This window comes from Lissotriton vulgaris, chromosome 7 (genome assembly GCF_964263255.1).
Source record: "Lissotriton vulgaris chromosome 7, aLisVul1.2, whole genome shotgun sequence".
In the NCBI taxonomy this organism is placed as follows: Eukaryota; Metazoa; Chordata; class Amphibia; order Caudata; family Salamandridae; genus Lissotriton; species Lissotriton vulgaris.
The window spans coordinates 1,733,347,442-1,733,371,276 of NC_141695.1; the positions used below are offsets into that span (position 1 = coordinate 1,733,347,442).

The window sequence follows — 23,835 nt, forward strand, 5'->3', positions numbered from 1 at the left end:
TACGTAACAAAGAGGAATGATCAAGAAAATGAACACCTATAAGTAAAAGAAGGCAAGAGGCATGGAACATATTAGTACTTGAAATTTAAGCTAAAACTAAAGACGTATATATTAAATAAAATACTACAATGAAATATGACATGTTGCAGAATAAAATAAGGGGGAGGGAGGGGGGGAACATGCATAATAATTGAATTTGGATATATAAAGAAAGGGAATAACAATACTAACCATAATCCATTGAACAACGTAAAGTGATAAAAAAATGCAGAAAAGGTGATGTAATGCTAATATCTCGTAAAGGGACTAATGATAAGGAGAAAACATGCAAATTACTATGAACTATGGCCAAGCATATAACAAACAATTTAATAATATGTAAATATACGTCTTAAAGTTTAAAAATAATACTGATTATAAATTATCTAATAACATAAAAGCATATATATTAATATAAGAAAAACTGATTAATACTAGGAAAATATTGCTGGAGAGAAAAATGAATTAAATAGAAGATATGTCAAAAGTACAACAAAACACAGAAGCAAACAATCGAATAATAAAAGATTATTCAGTCAGCATCTGAAGGAGTTTTAAGAGGCGATCTAGATTTGGCCCTCTGCGGTTCCTTTGTAAGAGTAGAGAAGAATGCAAAGCTGAGGCCTTATCTTCCTGAGAACGATTGAGCCTATTCAAGTCTCTACCTCTGTGCCTGGAGTTACTAGTAGCTTGTGAATTTTGCACCGAAATATATGAGGAGGAGTAAGAAGACGGTTGGGACTGCTCACGATGAGAAGACTGCGTTTCCATGCGTTGAGATTGGATGTCATCCAAGAATTTTTTTAGAAGTGCAGGGTCATAGAACTCCTTAGATTCTCCATTTCTGGTGATACGGAATTGTGCAGGTTCAAACAGTCCATATTTAATGTCTAATTGACGTAGTTGAGGCAGCATGGAGAGAAATGCCTACCATTGTTCATTCGTCTTTTTAGAAAAATCTGCTGCTACGTGAATATTATGACCCTGAGAAAAAAAAGAGCCTCGCGAGCGAGCCGCAGTCCAAATTTTTTGAGTTTGCTCATGCCTGAGAAAACAAGCAATAATTGGCCTCGGACACTCAGTAGGATCTGGGCGTGTAGAGCCAATTCTGTGAGCTCGTTGAATTTCAAGAGGTGGAACAAAGGAGATACTAGTCATTAGTAGAAGAGTTTCACAGAGGAACATTTTCATATTATGTCCTTCAATATTTTCCGGAAACCCAAAGAAGCGGACATTGTCTCTTCGACTGCGGTCTTCTAAGTCAATGATTTTGCTGTGGAGAAAGAGAAGATCTTGATCTGAGCTTTGAACTGAATCCAGACGACTCTCCACGGCCAGTATTTTAGAATCAAGACTATCAATTCTTGTATGAAAAGTTGTAAGGTCTGCTCTAATTGATTTAGTTTCTTTAGCCAAAGATGTGATTGTGATATCCATCCCTTCTAATCGACGATTTACCCCAGAGAGCTCCTGCAATATTCTTTGCATGGTGTCCCTTAGTGTCTGGTCACCGTGAGAGGGCAAAACTTGGGATATATTCGTTGAAGAGGACGCGTTCCCTTTTGTTGGCATGGCAGTAGATTGTTTCAGAACCTCAGTGAAGAGTGGTTGTTTAGGTATTTTACTACCATTCCTATTGGTAGACATTGGTACGTTGCGTTTCACAGACGCTCTACAGAAACAAATTGAAGTGGTAATGTGGTAGGAAGCCATGATGAGGACAAAGTCACAATGGTTAGCAATAAGTAAAGAGAGCAATACAACATATAGCGCAATGTCTCAAGCTGAACTTTGTATATGTCATATATGAAGGCAATAATGAGGTTCTTCACAAGAAATATATGTTGAGGAAGATAATGCACTACCAAAAAGGTTAACAACAGTTGCTGAACTCCTCAACAAACAAACTTATAGAGACTTCAGTTCAATGAAGAAAAGCCTATGGTAGTGGAAAATAGGTAGCCAACAGGATGCATACATGATGATGGAGATATGGGCTGAACAGCAACTAGGCTTATGCAAAATAAATTACAACATGTAAGAGATTTATTATCCATGCAAAGGTATTAAACGCAATGGCTGACTGAAAAGGCTGTTAAAAGCGCTCTAATAACATCACAGGAAGAGCTGGCCTTGTCAAGATTATAAGCATATTCCAGTAATGTAAGTCATTCTGGGCCATAAACACCATGAGGAGACTCTGCTGGATTTAAGGCATATGGAGATAACAGCATTTTCAGCAAAGATATTTTCCACAAGTGACCATGTAGTGTATCAACAAGTTGAACTCAATTGAGGCGAAAGACTGGCCTACTCAAGGATACAGGCACACTCCCAGCAATGTAACTTATTGCGCCATCAACACCATGAGGAGGCTCTCCTGAACAATAGTCGTGAGGGGAGAACAGTACATGCACTAAAGGTTTATTCCTCATATGACCATGCTGTGCAGCAACAAGCCAAATTCAATTGAGATGAAAACACATTACAGGAAGAACTGGCCCTGTCAAAGATATAGATAGGCACACTCCCAGTAATGTAATTCATTGCTCGACGTCAACACCATGAGGAGACTGCCCTTGACAAAATGTGTGAGAGAACAGCATATATAATAACGTTTTCCTTCTCAAAAGACCATATTGTGCAGTGACAATTCGAACTTAATTGCAGTGAAAGACACAGCGAAATATGCTAGTGAGGCAAGGAGTGAAGGAAAGCTGTGAGGCTCCGTTATAAATATAAAAGCGCTGTGTGGTAAAATGTCATGGAGCTTTGAAAAACATTGCCGGTGATTCAATAGATGAAATGCCTCCACAGCATCAGCAGGAGGCGCTGTGAAAGCTGGGGCGTGTGCAATGCCAGAGAATGCGGGGCCTCGTGAGGCGAGGAGGAGTGGCTTAAGGCAGCGCGCAGGCCCTGGAGCGTGTCGCAGAGCGGAGCCGAGCGGTCACCTCACCCGTAGTCAGAGCAGGAGAAACACCGCTGCTCCTCGACAAGAAAAACCACCGGGACCCTCCGCATGTCTTCCAACGACAGCGGGGCGCGAAGGAGAGACTCCGACAGCTCAGGTACGTGGGGAAATCCCATCAGGGGTCCATCCCACAGCGGAGCTCGTCCTTCAGACGGCCATCTTCCTGCGTGGCCAGACCACGCCCCTATACTGGTGAATCTTAATGCTACTATCTTGTGCCAAGTTCCAAGCAGGTTGTAAGTGTGTTTAAGTTTGTATCTATGAGTATAGACATTCGAAGGAATTCTTCTCGACAAGGAGGCAGGTTTATCTTCATCCTGATTGTCATGATATAAGAGTACAGTGTATGTTTGATAGGTATTCTTGGAGACAGGCATCCGATACCTTCCTTTAGGCCATGACTGTCTTTTTATTTTTACAATGAAAGCTAGCAAGAGATTGCCCTCCTCAAACCATCCTTGCTGACACATATCAGAGCTGTGGTGTTGACATTGACAGATTCCAAGGGGAATGAAATTAGGAGACAGGTGCAGGCTGGAACTGCTTATAACTGAAGTTTATTTAGCCATAAGGCCTAACAAAAATAATCATACAAGAAACCAAACCCCAATCATTCGCTTCTTTTGCATACGGAAAGGGAAGCACAGAGCCATAATTAATGCATAATTACTATATCAGTTAACCTTGTATCTTAATGGTAGGTTGATTCGGTGATTTCAGTTATTTGACCAGAATTCAAATGAGTTCATGGAAACTATACATGTATCAGGTTGAGCTGCAATGCAATGAAAGCAAATGTTTAAAAAGGGCACAAAGAAAAGGAAAATAAAATTCAGTTTTGGCTTTAGAGCTTCACATAAAAGATTACACATATACTGCCGCACATTCATGATGCTAACGAAGCCTGTCCCTTCAAGTCACTTATTGGAAAATTAAGGCACACACATGTGCATAGGAATTATTCAGTTAACTTGATTTAATTCGTATTTTTTACCCATCAAAAACATGTGAAACAAGTGAAAGTGTCAACGTTTGGCCATGCAGTGTCCCCTAACAAAATATTGGCAGGTCTAGTACCTTATCCCTTGCAATGTCACCAAGGTAGAAAGGTAGAAATCCTAATTGTTGGGTCACAGGATGACTGCCTGCTGCCTAAGGATGATTTTTTAAGTAAATTCTGGGGAAATGGCAGCTATAAAGGAAGGAGTTTTCTAAGATTTCTCAGATTTTAGCAAAACACCAAAGAATAGCGAATATATGTTAAGTTATGGCCACTGAAGAGAAGATGTTGTGACTGCCACTAGGATCAACATATGGGAAGGGACTTAACGTCAATGTATGTTTCTGTGCCAGACTCACATCGGTATGTTCCAGTTTCGATGTCGGTTCTACTGCCCCGGTTGATTTTCAGCTCCACCGGCACCGAGATTGTGACCTCTTTGCACATGAAATGGACGGTCACTTTTGAGTGTGGAGGAGCCTTCACCGGCATGCTCAACTCTGCCTTTTTCTTCATGGTGGATGACTCAGTCTGCCCTTTCGTCACTGTGAAGGTGTTGGACACCTCTGCCGAAATATTGACCACTCCTAGCAAAGTAAAGGAGGCACCTACGTTGATTGACGTTGAATTACTGAATTCAAAGCTATGGGAGACATATTTTTCAAACTCTTTGGTGGAAGTGGCGGTGAACTGCTGCTCAATGCCCGTGTCGTTGTTGTAAATATACTGATCTATCTGAACGTTTCTTTCACTTTCTACCTTTTTCTTGTCCCACAGAATCGTGGCTGTCACAAAACATGTTCCACCGCGCAGAGGATACACATGGGAGACTTGATCATTGAAATCAATATCACCGTAAGTTGCTAAATATTCACCAGCCCTGGCTACAATGCACCTCCCACCTCTGTTAAAATCCTCACACAGAACCCAAGCTCCACTCTGGACTCTGTGGGAGGATATCTTATCATGCATGCCTCCAAACTCGAGATTGGACTCCTCAGTCAGCACTAGCGCCCTACCCTCTCCATTGATATGCTCATAGACTGTGATCTGTGGATTGCTCAGGTCATCAGTGATCAGCTTAAGAGAGGATGCCCCATCATTCATGCTAATCTGTTCATGTTCTCCCTCCTCAAGGGGTACGCATTGTCCCTGATAGTTAATATTCTGGTAAAGGACCCAGGGCTGGCCGACGACCTTCACAGATGAGATGCACTTATCGAAGCTTTCATTTAATAAATTTGGAACATCTGAAGTAAATGTCTTATGGAGTCCTTTGAAGTAGCAATCTTCATAGACAGTGATTGTGTTCATTGTCCCCAACTTTGTAGGTTTCAATGTGGTCCCTTATTTGACCCTGTAAGACAAAACAAAAGCCACTCAGTGAAGCTATATAAAGCAGAGCTTTGTCCTAATTTACAACACTGTTGTTTACTTCTCAAGCAAAGCTTGTGTCACTAAGAAAAATGCATTTTGCTGATTGTTTTGGAAAATGGATTTTAAGAATAGATGCTTAAGTTCCCAATAATTGTTCGGCACCAAGGATAAAGCAATTTGCTACTGCATTGCTTCAGGGTGCATTACGTGTGAATTTCGGGAGTAGTAATAGAAGCGTGAGAAAGTGACTAGAGGTGTGAGAATGCTTTTGCTGTTCCACTATAACAAGATAGATGCTGCCACCTACTCACAGCAAAATTTCAGTATGTGTCAATAAAACCTTTTCTCTGCGGTAAATGTAATCCTACAATTACATAAAACAAAATTAGTGCAACTAATCATAATTATTTTCTGTTTTCTTCTCTCTGACTCAGCACCGGAGTAAATGTGAAGTGAGTTTGGAGAACCATTGTAGTCTATTGTGTGTTTCTTAATAAAAAAAAACAGCATGAGATGGAAGTAGAATAAATATTTCATTTTAAAGCACAGTAACTCAGTCTCTGTTTGGCAAAAAAGAATATGACAAGAATGGAAGGAAAACAGGCAGCAGATCAAAGATATTTTGAATATAATATAATAAAAGCAAGGATGTTAGTCAGATGTTTCCTGATGTTCAGTCTAACCAAAATGATGCTTTCTAAACTCCATAGATCCCAAACATCAGTGCCACATACATTTCCCTGAAGATGTGCAGGGTCAGATGTCACTGGTGGGGTACCAATGTGACATTCTTCTGACCACACATGTTTTCCTGCTCAGGACACCAGTGACCAGTGTTCGCTACAATGTGCAATCATTATATTTTAGTGTCTTGTTCCCAGCAAAATACTGAAATACATGAGAAAGTGTAGCTGACAGCAGCTGACTTCTTTCATGGTGTTCTTGCTTTTTCCCTGTAACCCTAGTGAGAAGGATGCGTATTGGCTCTGCTAGTAGATCTGTGAATTTTGTCATCATGCAAACTTATCTCAGAGTGTTAGACGTATGTGTCCAGTGTTGGTGTGTGAAAATTGATGGACTGGATGCCACATACCAGGATTCCCCATATCTAATCTTGGTACAATCAATCAACAGCATTTGTAAAGCACACACTGTCACCCCTAGGAGTATCTGGGCACTGGGTCTCCGTTGAAGAGCCAGGTCTTGAGTCTCTTTCTGAAGTCTGCCAGCAACGGGATACATGGAGATGGAAGGGAAGGTCATTTCAGGTTTTGGCCGCAATGTAGGAAAAGGAGCGGTCACCACTGTGGCTGAGGTGGACGCTGGGTGTGTGCGCAAGTGAGGTGGAGGGCAGATGTCTAGAGGGTTGGTTGAAGTTCAGTTGATGTTTGATGTAGACAGGCCCTAGGTTTTGTAGGGCTTTGTGGGTGTGTGTGAGGATCTTGAACTTGCATCTCTTCTGGTGGTTTGCTTTTGGGCCAGTTGGAGCCCATATATCCCTCATCACCTGCATCTACCCTGCATGTGTCTGAGTTGCTCACTCTTTTGCCATTTCCCCACACATCCCACTGTATCGTGTTGCACTTTGTCTGGTTTGAATCAACAAATGCTGAAATGAAGAAGTGAGAAACTTTTTGTTTACCCCATTAGTTTCACTAAGGTTCTGTAGGACAGCCTAATTCATGAAAGAAGCAATAATTGGACCAATGAAGATTCCAAGACCTCAGACACTTGGACTGGGGAAAAAAGATATGATCTGCATTCAGCCCCCCATCCTGTGGTAATTTCAGAAATGTATGCATGCCCCAGGCTGACAGGCTGACACATGTTTGGGATGAATTCACAAATCTTACTGTTGTATAAATGCCACTACAGGCCTCTAAGATGTATTTCCCCAATAGCACCATCATTGGTCTGCTTGCATTATGATTGAGGTTTCTGTCACTCTGCCTGGATCAGTGTAAAAAAACGTTTTGCTGCATCGCAAGCCCATCAACCTCCTAGTTCCAGGCTGCATCCTTATCTCCCCACCAGTTCGCATGACTAGTTTGCCCTTGGGCCTCTTTCCCCCAGCATGAACTTTTGCTGGAGTGAAGGAAAGAGAAAGACAGGGTATCCCTTGAATCGCATTCAGAGTACACAGCCCAGCCTGACCTTGAGAAGTACACAAACCTGAACCTATAACCCACATTCCCCTCATGTGCTATTGCCATTTTTTATCATGCTACCACACTTTGGTGGCAAACTGTGGCTACTAATGCAGCACAATGGTAAGATATTTACCTAAAATTATACTTTTCTATTGGCTGAAGTGGTTTGCAGCTAGCAACCTGCCTTTACAACACATGCTTTGAAGTTTGTTGGAGCTACATCCCTACTGGTGGACCCCATACATTTTTAATTTGTGTTTTGGGGATGATGCACCTTTCAATGCGTTACACCTATATACATCTGGGTGGACTTCACTGTCGCTTAATTACAAGCAGTTTGGTAGAGTTGTGACTTCTAGTGTGTTGTAGTTAAATGCCACTGAACAGACCCTACCTGCTCTTTTTGAGAAACTACTCCTTCTAGGGGGTTTGACCGTAATCATTTCTGGATCACAACATCAACTCTTACCACTGGTTTTGGGAGAATGTGCCTATCAAGTGGTAGTGCTGTCTCCCTTCACCTTTCTACCACAAGTATCCATAACTACAATATCACTCAGCAGGTAAGATTATCCATTATTTTCAAAACACTGCTGCATGCTAGATCAGTTTTCAGAGAGGTCATTTCTTGAGACACAAATTCATTTTTCGATGTCCCCTTCTGTTGTCTCTAGTACTACTCATCTCATGTCAATTTTTTCACTGTCTCTTTCCCACCCAATTTAAAAGTCCTCCTTCACCACCCTTCTTCTCATAATAATAACCCCATTGCTGCCTCGTGACTCTCCCTCCTTCCCTCCCTAATTCCCCTTTTCTCATCAGCCCAGCCTTTCTATCCACTTGACCAGCTCATGATCATCCTCTAATGCACTCCCTCTAGTTGGCTACCCCTCTTGAACCACCTCCTCCTCCCATACTCTCAGAGCATTGACTCACTTCTTTCAACTCCATCTTTAAATCTTTCAAACTATTCCTGCATCCCTCCTCCCTCATCTCCTCAGCCCTGACCCCACCAAACCCTTTGCCAAGAGAAGCAGATTATTCTCTCCTTCACATCCATTCTCTAGAACTGCCATTTCTTGAACCTCGCATATTTTTTTCCTCCCATTTCATCGATAACTAAAGCACAGACTTCCTCTTCATCACTTAAAAATGTATTGCCAATTACACATTCCTGATGGTCATGAGATTGACCCTCCAGGTTAATCAATCGTCATATAAAATGCACCTACTACAAAGCCTAGCATCAAAGTAACTGACATTCTTAAGAACTTCTCATCCATCTCATTAGAATATTTTACCAACAGAAGGCAAAGCTTTACTAATCAGCTATTCACCTTCTCCAAACTACACCTCTTGATTTCTATTAACATTTTAATTTAATAAGCTGGGCTGCAAACCGGTGAGCTATTCAAAGGTAGTTGGAGAGCTACAGTAGCTACAGTAGCTTACGAGTTACATTCATTCTGAACAATCCAGCCGTCATTGGGCCCATTACAGACATCACTATATTTTCAACTGGGTGATCAGAACTTTTGGTTTGAAAAAGCCTTCCAGTCTCACACCAGATTCTGTCTGTGAACCTAACTTGGATGTCAGCCATCTCATCTTATCGGTCCCACATATAAAGCTGTATACATCCATCTCGCAACCTTCACATCACCTGGACAAATCACCATTATAGCAAATCAGCCAGCCAACTGGATCAACAACCACTTCACTTTCAAACTCCCTCCCACTTCTATCACACCACTAACAATGGTTGACTGAGCCTTACCTCTCTTCTGTCATAGCCAATGAATTTGATGAACTCCATAGGTCTTTGGTGAGCCAGAGTCACTTGAAGATTATCCTTCTCTCTGCCTCTACTGCGTTCCCTACCAAAGTCATTGTTAGAAATGGGGGTCTCTAGTTGGCAGAGATAGGTACCTTTTGTCCAAAAAGGGGCACACTCGTCTAGTCAGGGTAAGGAGGATAGACTCCTAAAATACCTCCTGCTCACCCCCTTGGTAGCTTGACACGGGCAGACAGGCTTATCTCAAAGGTAGTGTGTAGAACATTTGGGAACACATACAGTAATACGGTGAAAATTACAAATGGACACCACACCAGTTTAGAAAAATAAGTAATCTTTATCTAAATAGGTCCAAACGACAAAAATCTACGATACAGTATTCAAAATATCCTTAAAAATAGGTTATTCACTTAAATCAAGCTTGTTGCAACAAATAATTCCACTTGGAGTTATAACAGCGTTGAGACTAGTGGAAATCCCAAAGTACTGGGCCAACCGCGAGGTGCAAGGCTTCGGGCCCGGAGACAAGCAGACTCCCAAAGAACAGTACCTGGGAATTTATGAAAATGAGATAGTCACGGCATCGGGGATGGTGCAGCTTCATAGGCGATGCGCGGCATCAGTTCCTTACGACCCCAGGGGAGGTGAAACCTCTATTCCTTACTGCAGCGCAGCGGAGGCGAGACGACTGTTCCTTACTGCGTCTGGGAGGTGACATCACGAAGACGCTGAAACCACTGTTCATTACGATGCAGCGATGTCGATGGATTTGGGGTCACCCACATCGAGGATCGGCTCCACGATAATGAAGTCTGCTTCGGAGTCGATGCGGCGCAGCAGGTGTCGGGCCCATGTCGCAAGTTGGAGCAGCGCTCACGGCTTCGGTGAAGATTACGGCGTTGAACGCCAGAATCGGTATTGCAATTTCCTTGTGTAGCAGCTAAATCAGCAGTTCTAGATGCAGGCTAACAGAAGGGGTGAAGTTTTTGTGTTCCTGAGACTTCAGAACAGGAAGCAAGCTCAGTTTCAAGCCCTTGGAGATCTTTTCTTCAAGCAGGTGACAAAGCAAAATAGCAAAGTCCTTTTTTTCTTTTTCTTGGCAGCAAGCAGCCACTGCAGGCCAACCCTAGACAGCAAACAGCACGGGCAGTATTCCTCCTCAGCTTCTCCGGCTCTTCTCCTTGGCAAAGGTTCCTCTTGATTGTCCAGAAGTGATATAAAAGTCTGGGGTCTGGCCCCCTCTTTTTATTCACATAAATCCTTTGTTCTCTGAAGGAAGAGAGTGCCTGGCCAAAACCAGTTCTGTCCTCACTGGTGCAGCATCCTGGCAGGAGGTGGAGACAGCATTGTTGAAAGCAGACCTGGCCCAGGCAGGTGAAAGATAATCTCCTCCCCCTACTCTAAATTCAATCCAGGTCCATTCTGCCCAGCCCTGACTCATCAGACCTCTGGAGTCACAGCACTCTCCAGCCCCCTGACATCCAAAAGTCAGACATGCAATACACAAACCTAGCAGAGGCACACTGGATGGATAGGCAAGAAAATACCCACTTTCTAAAAGTGGTATTTTCAAACACAGAATGTAAAAATCACCCTCACTAACAAATGCACTTTAACATTCTGAGTTCAGCCATACTAAACTTTATTTTCCTATCTTGTTCCTAGGGTCAGTTATGTTTATAAGATGTTATAACCAAACTGCCCATTCTGACCTATGTGAACAGATAGCCTTGCAATAGTAAACAACTAAATTGGCAGTATTTCACTATCAGGACATGGCACACACATCAGGGAAGGGCCTACCTTTTACATATAATGCACCCTGCCCATAGGGACCTTGGGCCTACCTTAGGGATGACTAGTATGTAGAAAAAGTAAGGTTTAGGGACTGGCAAGTGTGTGCACTTGCTAAATTGACATGGCAGTCCCAGACCGCACACAGGCTCTGCAATGGCAGGCCAGAGTTACATTTTGCAAGCTGTTTCTTTGGGTGGCACAATCAGTGCTGCAAGCCCATCAGCAGCATTTGATTTACAAGCCCTCGGCACACATGGTGCACAGTACTAGGGTCTGACAAGTAATTCAAATAGCTAATCATGAGAACACTTATCCATAACACAATTTACAAAAGAGAGCATATGCACTTTAATACTGATCAGCAGTGGTAAAGTGCCCAGAGTCATAAAACCCCCAACAACAGGCAGAAACAATACAAGAGGAAGACAAAAAGTTCAGGGATGACCCTGCCAAATGGGCCAAGGCCAACACACATCATTATGGAACCCTTCTGGCATGATCTCCAGTGATCATGATGCCTACTCGATTAAATTGCCCATAACAAAACTAAACCGTACCCTAGCAGGGCTGTCATTTTCTGAGCTTTCTCAAATGGATCTTTCTTTGGTATAGTTGTTGAAGTGTCCCCCTTCACCAAGATCTCTGTTGTCCCAATTGTACCAGTACCAATCTCTGTCTGACATAAAGCAACATAAATACGAATCGAGTCACACTGTTTCTGATTCTGGTCTTCTCTTCATTGAATCTGTAATCAAAATTGCCTTGTGCATCAAGTGAACTTCATGCTACAACTTCACTCACATGGCTCATGCCACCATAACCTTGGTCCTGCCACACTGAGGTTAGGCCAGCATACTGCACCCTGAGCCCAGCTCTATCTATTGCAAAATCCCTAGGGAATCTACAAAGTAGCCTCCAGGAAGCATCTTTATCCACATGTCTCCAGCTGTGTTAGCTACACATTGACTGCAAATGGCCAAAAATTGCTTTTTAATGGCTCAGTGTTTTACTGGACCCACATTTATCCTATTAGAATAATAGCAATATTCTCAAAGAAGGATGCTTCATTCCTTATAGTCAGTGCTGCTTACTTTTCTGACCAGAAAACTAAGCTGTGGAACACATTCCTGGCAAGAATAAAACTCATTAATGAGAACATTCCTTTCAAGACAGTGTCACCAGATCCCAGGACAGAGAAACACATCTGCAAATGGCTAAAAAGAAGATGGCACACCAGCAAAGATCCCAAAGACTGAGCCACCTGCAAATGTACCCTCAACAAATACCACCAATGTCTAAAAGATACGAAAAGAGACTCCCTAGCAGACTGCATCACAGCCAGCAACAACCACATTAAGGAACTCTTCAGCATAATCAGAGAGTTCTCTTGCCCATCAGCCACCAAGAATACCATCCTGCTTCCCAGGAACTCTGCGACACCCTGGCACACTATTTCCACAAGATATGCACCTTATACAGAAAACTTCTAACCCAATCCCACTGACCACCATAACCTTCACACTCCAGCTGACGCCTCCCAAAACCAACTGCCCACCACATGGGAACAGCTCACCACACAGAGCACCACAGCTATCATGAACTCCATCCACTTTAGTACATCCAAGGACCCCTACCCCACCTCTTCTTCAACATCTGGAGCAAGGAAATCAGCTGCAAACTTATCTTCATTCTCAATGCATCCATCACCACAGCCGCCTTTATCAATGGATAAAAACATGCAGAGGTCAGACCCCTCATCAAGAAACCCTCCACCAACTCACGCCAAACTCAAGAACTACCCCACCATCTCGCTGCTATCCTTCGCCGCCAAAGTCCTTGAGAAGGACGTAAACCACCAACTCACCAAACACCTGGAGAGAAACAACCGGCTGGACACCTCCCAATCCGGCTTCTACACCAACCACAGACCCGAGACTGCTTCGATCACTGCTACTTAAGACATCAGAGCTGTCCTTGACCAGGGAGAAATAGCGGTCCTGATCCTCCTCGAACTCTCAGCAGTGTTTGATATAGTATCCCATCACACTCTCATCAAGAGACTCCACCACATTGGGATCCAGGGAGATGCCCTCAAATGAATCGCACAACTCCTCACAGGACAAACCCAATGTATCAGCCTACCAACCTTCACTTCGGAACCCAAAAGCATTATCTGCGGTTTCCCGCAAAGTTCATCCTTCAGCCCCACCCTTTTCAACATGTATATGACGCCTCTGGCCAACATCGTCAGAACCCATGGCCTCAACATCATATCTTATGCCGACAACACCCAGTTCATCCTCTCACTCTCAGACGACCCATCCATTACAAGGTCAAACTGGGAAATATCCTTTACAACGTGGTGATTACACTGCGATGCATTTAGAACACTACCATTACAATGCAAGCATTACATCGACTTGCACTGGAGGGCGCTATAACCTAAGGAATAGCAAGATTTACTATTCCAACACCTTCCCTACTGTACGTAGACTGGTGTTGGAATAGTAAATCTTACTACTCTTAAGTCCAGCGCTCTCCAGCGCAAGTCTTTGTAACAAATTCCGTTGTAAAAACTGCAATGTAACATACCGCGATCATTATGATCGCGTTGTAACATCATATATTCGAACGAACTACCACAGCTGCATGAGGAGTGTTGCTAACTGGATGAAGACCAACTGCCTGAAACTCAACATGGACAAGACAGAAGTCCTGATTTTTGGGAACAACACCTCTCTGTGAAATGACACCTGGTGGCCCTCTAAACTCAGACCCACACCGACAGATCAAACCCTCTATCTTGACATCATCCAGAACAGGAAACCCACCATGAAATTCCCGATCAAAGCAGTCTCCTCTGCATGTTTACACACCTTCCACATGCTCTTAAAGATCTTCAGATGGCTCCCCGTCACCACCAGGAGACCCTTCATTCATGCCCTAGTCACCAGCCAGAAGGAATACATCAAAGAATCACCACCCAGTTCTGAAGAGACTCTAGATGATTCAGAACTCAGCTGCCAGACTCATCCTTGACCTCCCCTCGAGAACCCACATCACCCCACCTCAGGAACCTCTACATTACCCATACATAAAAGATAGCAATTCAAGATGCTGATATATACCTAAAAGGCCCTCCACGACCAGCTTACATCTACCACCACCTGAATTACAAACAACCCTCCAGTCACCTGGACTTCACCTTCCTCGCCCTTGTATACAATCCCCAAATCTGCTTAAGCTACAGTGGAGGACGCTCCTTTTCCGACCATGCCAATTACATGGAGTAGGCATATACTCTGAAAGCCAGCACAATAAAATTCTTGGCAAACAATGTGTTGTAGCTATGCTATCAATGTGTGCATTTTATCTACCTGCGTTAGGGCAGTATATCTGGTTTTGGTTTTAACTTGTACAACAGCACAGCAAAGTTCCTTGTTGTCTGTGAAAGCGTAGTTTGGAAAAATACGCTGTTATTCTACATCATAACTATATTTATTGTCTGCTATCAGGGCCAAAAACCATACTTATTCATTATATTTCATTTGATTATTTATAAACCACTTTATGCCACTGGATACTGTTCAAATAGCTGGATCAGAAGAAAACAGTGGGAGTCAAAACGCCTGGAAATTTCAGTTTCCCTGATTTTGTTTTGGTCGGAATGTGATATCAAATAGAGCAGGTAGAAAGTGGCCCTGTGGGCACAGTATGAAAGCCATTAAACTAAACTGCCCTTGGTCTTACCTGTGCCTTTAAATTTCAATTTGGGCAACAGTAGTAGAGATTTTATTCTCAGAGAACAAGTCAGTCTGTACTGGACACATTCTCTGTGAATGAAAATGGATGCTTTGCCACAGATGGACTTACAGAGAAGGAAAAGCAAGTTGGTCTGCACAGACATTGTCACTGAAGCCATATGTCATTGCTTAAAGAGGTATGCGGAATACTCCAACCTGTGAGTAGCCATTAAAAAGGCGAGCCACAGTATTTCGGACAGTGTAAACATTCCTTCTATTACTTAGGGAAGTTGAAGTTCCATAATCTAGTTCCAGATACAAGAAAGGCCTCATATTTTTTTTCTGGGGCCTTGGTTGTATGCAGCACTTCACAGGAATTTGGCAGACACAAAGAATTCCCTTTATGAGGACACTTTGGGCCTGATTCTGATGCGGGTTGGAAAGCTTCCCGATCAAATCGGGTTGAAAATGGTTTCCGACCCACTCGGACCGGGAGAGTCCGACCGACAGAGTACGTTGCATCCGGATGCTTCCAGATAAGATTTGGTTGGACTCCCACTGACTTCAATGGGAGCATATGTTCCTAACCACATCATAATTGGGCCCTGGGTCAGGAAGAGACGTTCCCGATCCAATTTGGAAGGAGCAAATGCCATTAGGAGGCCTTCTTAACAGCATCAGGATCAGGCTCTAGGTGGGAATGCTTTCCTAACCGGATCAGAATCAGGACCTTTATAGAAGCAGGCCTATGAGGGAATATACCCTTGACAATATAGGGATGCTAGGGCTCAGTCATTTAAGACCAGGCTAGTTCTGAGTTACTAAAAGGCATATTCCTCAATGACATCCTTGTAAAATGTAGTCTATAGGAGTAATGCATAAAGGATGGATAGGAGTCATTACAAACTTGAACAGCACATTCCTATGTAGATGGTAAATGGTTGGTCAAATTGTTTTGAAGAACTGTGGATGATCTCTCACCACCCTAGAACAGTGCAAGAGAGACAGTCAACAAATATCTTATTTGTTGACTGTCTCTCTTGCACTGTTCTAGGTTTTTAATTAGGAGATGTTGTTCGGCCATAGAATAAAGTTGTTAGTAGGAGGACACACCATCCTATTTAAAGGTAAAGGATACCTGTGGAGTGCGAGAACTGACCTTGCCTTATCGAGGACTGTGGATTGTTGCCCAAGGAGCCGCCAAGGAACTGCCTAGCGCCTCGCCGGACCCGCTTCGCGGGTCCCGCAGCGCTTGAAGGATACCCCCGGACTGCTGTGGAGTGCCGGTGACATCGCCGAGGGGAGCGCGGGGCAGGCAAGTGTTCAGCGGGGCTGCGAGCTTTCTGGCAGGGACTCCAGCGTCCAGGAGTCCCTGCGCGCCCAACTAGCAACACCTGGGCTGCTCTCCCCGCTGGACACGCCCCCCGCCAACGGAGGAAAAGCGGGCTCGGCCCATTGCACACGGGGATACCTGTGGAGTGCAAGAACTGACCTTGCCTTATCGAGGACTGTGGATTGTTGCCCAAGGAGCCGCCAAGGAACTGCCTAGCGCCTCGCCGGACCCGCTTCGCGGGTCCCGCAGCGCTTGAAGGATACCCCCGGACTGCTGTGGAGTGCCGGTGACATCGCTGAAGGGAGCGCGGGGCAGGCAAGTGTCTCAGCGGGGCTGCGAGCTTTCTGGCAGGGACTCCAGCGTCCAGGAGTCCCTGCGCGCCCAACTAGCAACACCTGGGCTGCTCTCCCCGCTGGACACGCCCCCCGCCTATCAGCCTACCACTGAATAGCATAGTGTATATAGGTTAACAGGGTAACCGCTACGCGGGAGAGCGCCGGGAGAAGCCCGGGACAAGGGCGGGACCGTCTAAGGCCGGTGCAGGCCGAAATAGGCCGGGCTGGGCCTACTCTCTTGGTCTGCTCAACCAAACTCTGGTTAAATCTACTGTCAGAGGCCCCTGCTGATTAATTCATCACTCACATTATGCCGTCCCCGGCAAGGGAGAGTACCCCACTGAAGCCGGGAGGAATTAAAAATAGGACTCTAGAGAACTATTTCTCCCGGGCAGTGGGGGAGGGGGACAAAGAGTGCAACCTGTCTCGGTTAAGGGCGGAACGGAGACGCTCAATAGATAACTTGAGAAACACCCCCCTGGGAGATCAACCCACCATGCCAAGGGAGGAGTTGTCTCTAATAGAGGATGTCCCACTCCTGTTGAGAGATTGTACAAACACCCCACCAGTTGCAGTCACGAGTATAGTCCCAGCTACCAGTCCAAGCCCTACTAGGGTGACCATTGACTTAGTCTCCCAACCCCCTCCAGCCCCTAAGGCCAGGAAAGCTAAATCCAAGCCAGCCACCACACAAGGAGTATTCGGGCCCCCCCCTAATAAACGTAGGAGGAAATCGAAGGTAGTACAGGGAAGGAGTAAACCCAAGATTTCTTATTCGGATTTTGGGAAATCTCCAAAACCCCCCGTATTAGCAGCGAAACCACTGGCTGAATCACACCCCAAACCTATTGCTCAGGTAGAATTAGCTCCCGCTCTGACAAAAGACATAGGAACTAGTATCGCCAACGTTCCCCTCTCGGTTGTCCCGCTTGGAAACTTGGAGTTCCTGTTAAGGTCTCTATTGCTTCCGATTAGCGAGAGCATAAAAAAGATTGAGATCAGACTGACCATTTTGGAGGCCACACTAGGCAGTCTGAAAACCCCGGCTGGTCATCAGGGAAGGCAACAAGAACACGCTCCCATTACAATAGCCCCTCAACTTTCTGCAAATAGTGCAGCAAACTCAGTCCCTCCACAAGCCGCTAATGCAGCGGTTTCGCAACATTTGCAAAGGCCTAAACCTGCACCAACTAAGTCTCTTAACCCCAATATGCCCATTCCTCCTTCAGGCCCCGCCCTACAGGCACAGCCAGTAGATAGAACCACACCATCTCCTCTAATGAACCTTCCCTCAAGACCACGAAGACCTAACCTACCCCCAGAGACTAATGATTTCACCGTAGTCATGGCGGGTGTCCCCCCACTCGAGAAAGGTGAAATTGAGGATTTTTGTGCCCTGAAAAGTAGGGTAATTAAGTGGCTGAACATAAATAGACCCCTCCCGACACACTTCAATAACGAAATTATAATGGTAAGAAGGGTGCCATGGGTGGGGAGAACACACAAATCCATTATAGGGGACTGCATACTGGTAAGTTTTAGGGACCCAGGTACGGTGGCTTACATATGCCAAGGGAAGAATAGATCCAGGGAATCCACCATCCAAACCCTCCGTGTGTCTTTCTTTTTTCCAATCACTCCAGTCCCATTGCAGCCGCCCCAAATTAATGATAACTGGGAGAGGGTTGGCAGGAGGGGGAGACGCCAGACCTTTAACCCTAGGCCATTACTTGGCCGCCCTGAACCACCCTTTTACACCTATAACCGGTTTAATTGCCTGAATGGCCTTGAGGGGGTGGATTGACAAACAGATAATGTCCCCCAGGGCTGCATGGAAAAGGGTGCCTGGGCAGAGGTGTTGGAGAACCAAAGCCATCAGGCTCAGCAAACCTTACCGAGTAGTGAGGGGAATCCCTTGGTAGTTGAGCCCGAGGCTATAACCATAGAATACACAGGAGGGGGGCATGGGCAGGCAGCGCAAGGGTCCACACAGCAGATACCAACAAGGCCCCCGGGGGGTTTAGAACAGAGGGGAGAGAGAGTGAGATTCATTTCCTGGAATGTAGCAGGCATAGCGGGCAAATTTAATAACAAGGAATGGGTTGATTTTGTCAAAAAATGTCATGTCATATGTCTACAGGAGACATGGGCCACGGTGAATAACTATCACCTACAAGGGTATAAGTGCTTTTTTGTTCCTGCCAGAAAATCCAGATCTGGAAGAGCAATGGGCGGTTTGTCCATCTACGTAGATTTGGACCTTCCAGGCACCTGGTCTTTCCCAGACTGGAACTCACACGGGATTCAGGTAGTTCGGTTTCTTGGAAAGGGGTTAAGATTTTCGGTCTTTAACATCTATAACACGGAGACAGTAAATAACCACATCCCGTTACTAGCTGAACTAGACCATAGACTGGGACAGGAAACAACATTCCAAAACAAGGGGCCATCTCACGGGCTGCTTCTAGTGGGAGACCTTAATTGCCACCTCTGCCCGACACTGGTTAAAGTAAACACAGACTGGTCACAATGCCCATTGGAGAAGGGGCCGCATTTCTCTCATACGCCTACTGGGTCGGCTCTTAGGTTGCTTCGGCTTAAGCACGACCTAGAGCATACCATTAACATGATTGACCCACAGTCGGATGGCACACTTCCACCAACTTTCAAAGGCAGGGGCTGCTCATCCATTATAGATTATATCCTGGCTCCAAGATCCTTGATAAACAAAATAATTAGTGTTGGGATAGATTGGAGTAGTTTTAGCGACCACAATCCTCTTATTTTGACGCTTTCATATAGGGGGGGTGTTGGAACCAGAGCCCAATGCACAACTGAGGAGAGGGTCACAGACCAAGGCAGGAGACCTAAATGGTCCAAAATAGATGGGGTAAAGTTTTATAAAACCTTGGGTGACAAGGGCCTTCCGGCCATTAATAACTGCTTAGACCTAGAAGTCCAGGGACCAAGGGTACTGGAGGCATTTGACCAGATCGCCAACCTGATCGATGGCCTACTTAGGACCAGTGCGCCAACACGCAATCTGGTAAATCCCCGGTGGTTCGACAAAGATTGTTCTAAGGCACTGAGGGAGTTGAAATGCTCCCTTAAGCATAAACCAAGGGACCCCCAAAAAATTAGGGGGTGCAGAGAAAAATACAAAAAAGAGACCAAAAGGAGGAAACTAGCTCTGCAGGCAGAAGCGTGGGCGGATCTAAGAGAGGCAGGGGAAAGAAAGGATCTAGCGGGTTTTTGGAGAATCATTAATAAACCGACCTTTCAAGAAAATGACTCTCCTGAGATAGGGGCTAACATCCTCCCGGAGCAGTGGGTCACACACTTTAGGGGTTTATACAACCATGAGCCCGGTATCCACGTAGAGCCTCCGGTAACTTCAGGTCAGGTCTCCCCGGTAGTATTCACTCTTAAGGAGATTACTGCAGGGATGGAGGGTCTGACCAAAAATAAAGCCCCGGGCCCGGATGGAATTCCCCCTGACCTGTTTCTTAGTAATATAGATTTATGGGCCCCTCTGATGACCAGGGTCATAAATACTGCTGCCACCTGTGGCCTGCCACCATCCTGGTCGAAAGCGATCATTGTGCCAATTTTCAAAAAGGGTAATAGGGACGACCCCAAATGCTATCAGCCTATTTCCCTGATTGACGTACCGGCTAAACTTTTGGGTAGGGCAATCCTTAACAGACTGTCCGAGTGGACCGAAGAGAATAACACCTTCTCGGACACTCAATATGGGTTTAGGACAAGGAGGTCCACCAGTGACCAATGCCTGAACCTTTACATGCTGACTGCCAAATACACACTGGCCAGTGACGAACCCATTTATATGGGATTCATGGACCTGGCAGCAGCTTTCGATCACGTCAATAGAGAAAAGCTGTGGGTTATGATGTCAAGCATGGGGATTGAGAGGGGTCTAATTACAATATTAAGGGAATTGCACAGTGACACCACGGCCAAGGTTCGATTTAATAGGGAGGGAGGACTGTCTGACTCTTTCCCATGTAAGAGCGGAGTCAGACAAGGTTGCATTCTTGCCCCTTTTCTGTTCTCCCTTTATATTAATAACCTGGAGCAGTTTCTTTTGGGTTTAATTGCAGATACACCAAGGGTTGGGCCGCGGCATATTCCCGTCTTTCTTTATGCAGACGACGCGGTCTTGCTAGCACGCACACCCCGAAGTTTACAAATCCTGATAGACGGGTTTGTCAGGTTCATGAGTACCCTGGATTTATCAGTCAATTTGGGTAAATCGTATGTGCTTCTGGCCGGCAAAAAACCTCTAAATTCACTTATACAATAGGCACTCATATTTTAGAGGAAGTTAAAACGTTCTCTTACCTTGGAGTAACCTTTGACGGTGCTCTGCAGTTTAACTCCCTGGTGGCGGAACGATGTAGTAAAATGATTGCCTCTAATGGGGCAATAGCTGGTTATGGCAGGAGGGTGGGTAGATGGAGTCTAGAACAGGTGATGACTCTGTATGGCTCCGTATCATGCTCCAAAGTAATTTATGGGGCAGAAGTATGGGGCTTTGTGAACACCAGTAAAATTCAACAAGAAGAAAACAAATATTTGAAATCTATCCTGAGGGCTCCACCTAGTACCGCTGGAATCATAGCTCATAGGGAGCTGGGGAGGCCGTACCTGGAGGACCTGTTAAAACTCAGGCCAATTGTGGCCTGGCTAAAAATATGGGTTAATCCAGACGCGCATCTAAGCAGAGAAATCTTACTGGACTGCTTAGATAGGACTCATTGGATGCGCATCCCCTGGCTGAAATATGTAAGAAATACTCTTGAAGATCTAGGCTTTGGAAACCTCTTCACGAATCCCACAACTATTTCAGCCCAGCACAAGAAACAAGTAGGGGAAATTTTCCTACAGCGGAAAACCCAATATAGAGCTGAGGCTGAAGGAGCTAAAAAGACTGTGAGGGCTCATAACCTAGTGAAGAGTGTGGAGGGTATGGAGCCCTATTTGTTTCTTATGCATAATGTACAGGATAGATTTCGTATGTGCCGTTTTAGACTGAACCTACTTCCTTTTTTGTTGGCCTTCCCAGCAGGCTTTACCACGTCACTTGAGCAGAAGGGACCCTGCGGCTGCGACAACAGGTCTCCGCAGGATTCCCTTCATTTTGTTTTGCTTTGTCCCTACTTCTCTATGCCCAGGCGGAGATTTCTTGTAAACATCCTTAAAAAAGCTCAACTGGTACACGCTAGGGATGCATTGGCCTTTCTGCAAAAAGCCTCTGACCCGCTAACCTTGTGCTGTGTTATGAATTTTATTAAGGTTGCGGTCAGATTAAGGATAACGAGGGGAGAGGAATGAAAGACTTTTGATTTTCTATTTTTAAATTTAATGGCTTAGTACATTGTCATCTATATTTGTACTTGTTCAAGGATCTTGTTTAAATGTTTAATGACTTTTTATCTATGTATATATACATGTGCTTTTATGGTGTTTTTTAATCACCGAATAAAGATTCTTGAATTGAATTGAAAGTCACTATTTTGTTTTTGTTGCACTATTATTCACTTAACCATCAAAGATCAGCCATCATTGACGGTTCATTTGTGTTGGTGGACCAAATCCTTTACCAGCAGCAAATGGTGTGGCGCCTGAGGTCCCAATGATCAGGGGACTAGCCTAACTCACACCTGGGTTTGGCCAGATGATAGGACTGATCACCAAGTCAATTTGATGGTAACCCATTGCTAAATGTTTTGGATTTTGTATACCATCTGTGAATGATCTGCACTGTTTCCTATTTACATAGTGTTCACCTTCTTTTGAAATATGCTGTTTCCATGTGATTCAAACACTCCGAGATTCTGATAATTCGGATTGGCAGCACAGCTACAAAACTAGGCTGTTAGACCCCCTGTGTTCTTGTGTTATATATGTAGAAGGAGCTGGGGATAATAACCAGGTACGGGTCTTTAAACTTTATACCCCTTGGACCCTCTCGTAATGGTTTGTTGTATGTGTATGCCCTCCTCATATATAATGTAAAACTATAATTAAAATATTCATTTTCATTTATATTATTATATTATTATTTTCTATTTTTCATATTTACTAATATAACACGTATATATAGGTTGCCTGCCTCGAAACGCGTCGACAAAAATACTTACCCAATGTGTAAGATGCTGGCTCTCTGTTTAATAAAACCTCGGTTTTACAACTGATGTCGAGTGAGCCTCTTAAACCCTCGGGACTTTGGACAACAAAATGAACAAACACGGCTGCCCGGCCGTGAGAGGCTGCACCACTCCAGTTCAATGCAGGGAAGGCTATGCGGTACAGGAACTACACCGCCACCGCGTGAAGCACATCAACTGCGAGTAAATAAACCAGCATGGCATCTGGGGGCCCACTGATGGGTTTACAAATTGCTCTCACTGTTAATGACTGCACGGGGCCCACTGGGGGCGACACTGTACTCCAATTAGGACTTTGTATCCAGCATGCATTGTACTACACAAAGGAACTAATCACAATCCACTGCGGGTTTTGCATGTTATTTAAGACGGATTGGAGCCGCCTGTGCTGTCATCTGAGCCGTCCATGAAGAAGAGGCTGCCTGCCTCAAAACGCGTCGACAAAAATACTTACCCCATGTGTAAGAGGCTGGCTCTCTGTTTAATAAAACCTCGGTTTTACAACTGATGTCGAGTGCGCCTCTTAAACCCTCTGGGCTTTGGACAACACTATATATATATATATATATATATATATATATATATATATATATATATATATATATATATATATATATATATACAGATGAAAAATAAAGATAAAAACTATAACAAATAAAAAGGAATACCTGTTAAAAATATTTTCAATTGAATTATAAATAAAAAGTATACAACAGAAAAAAATAGGTGTTACTAGAAATATCTTAAAAATACCATAAACTTGTAAATATAAAAAGGATAAAATTAAACACACAAACACATAATAGTAATATATGTTTAAACATTAGTGACAAAACTATTACGTTTCAGAAATTATAAAAATACTATTCCCTGTACGGTGCAACAGTGGAAAAAGTGTTAAACTGCGAAAGGGGTAAAATTTACTATTCCCACTCCAGTTGGTGCAACTATAGGAAAAGAGTTGGACTCAGGAGGGGCAAAATGTATTATTCCCACCTAAGTCATTGCAACAGTAGGTAAAGTGTTAGACTCAGGAGGGGTAAAATGTACTAATCCCACTCGAATCGGTCCAACGGTAGTGAAATTAAACACGCCTCATTATGG

General features: G+C 44.3%; 1 pseudogene across 1 annotated transcript in view; it reads right to left on the reverse strand.

The window, feature by feature from the left end:
* Window positions 1–4,117: 4,117 nt before the first annotated feature.
* Window positions 4,118–23,835, reverse strand: part of LOC147706494 (epidermal differentiation-specific protein pseudogene) — a 46,757-nt pseudogene continuing 27,039 nt past the window's right edge. Inside the window, exon 2 of the transcript XR_015297648.1 lies at window positions 4,118–5,367. The product of XR_015297648.1 is annotated as an epidermal differentiation-specific protein pseudogene (transcript). The remainder of the gene's footprint in view (window positions 5,368–23,835) is intronic.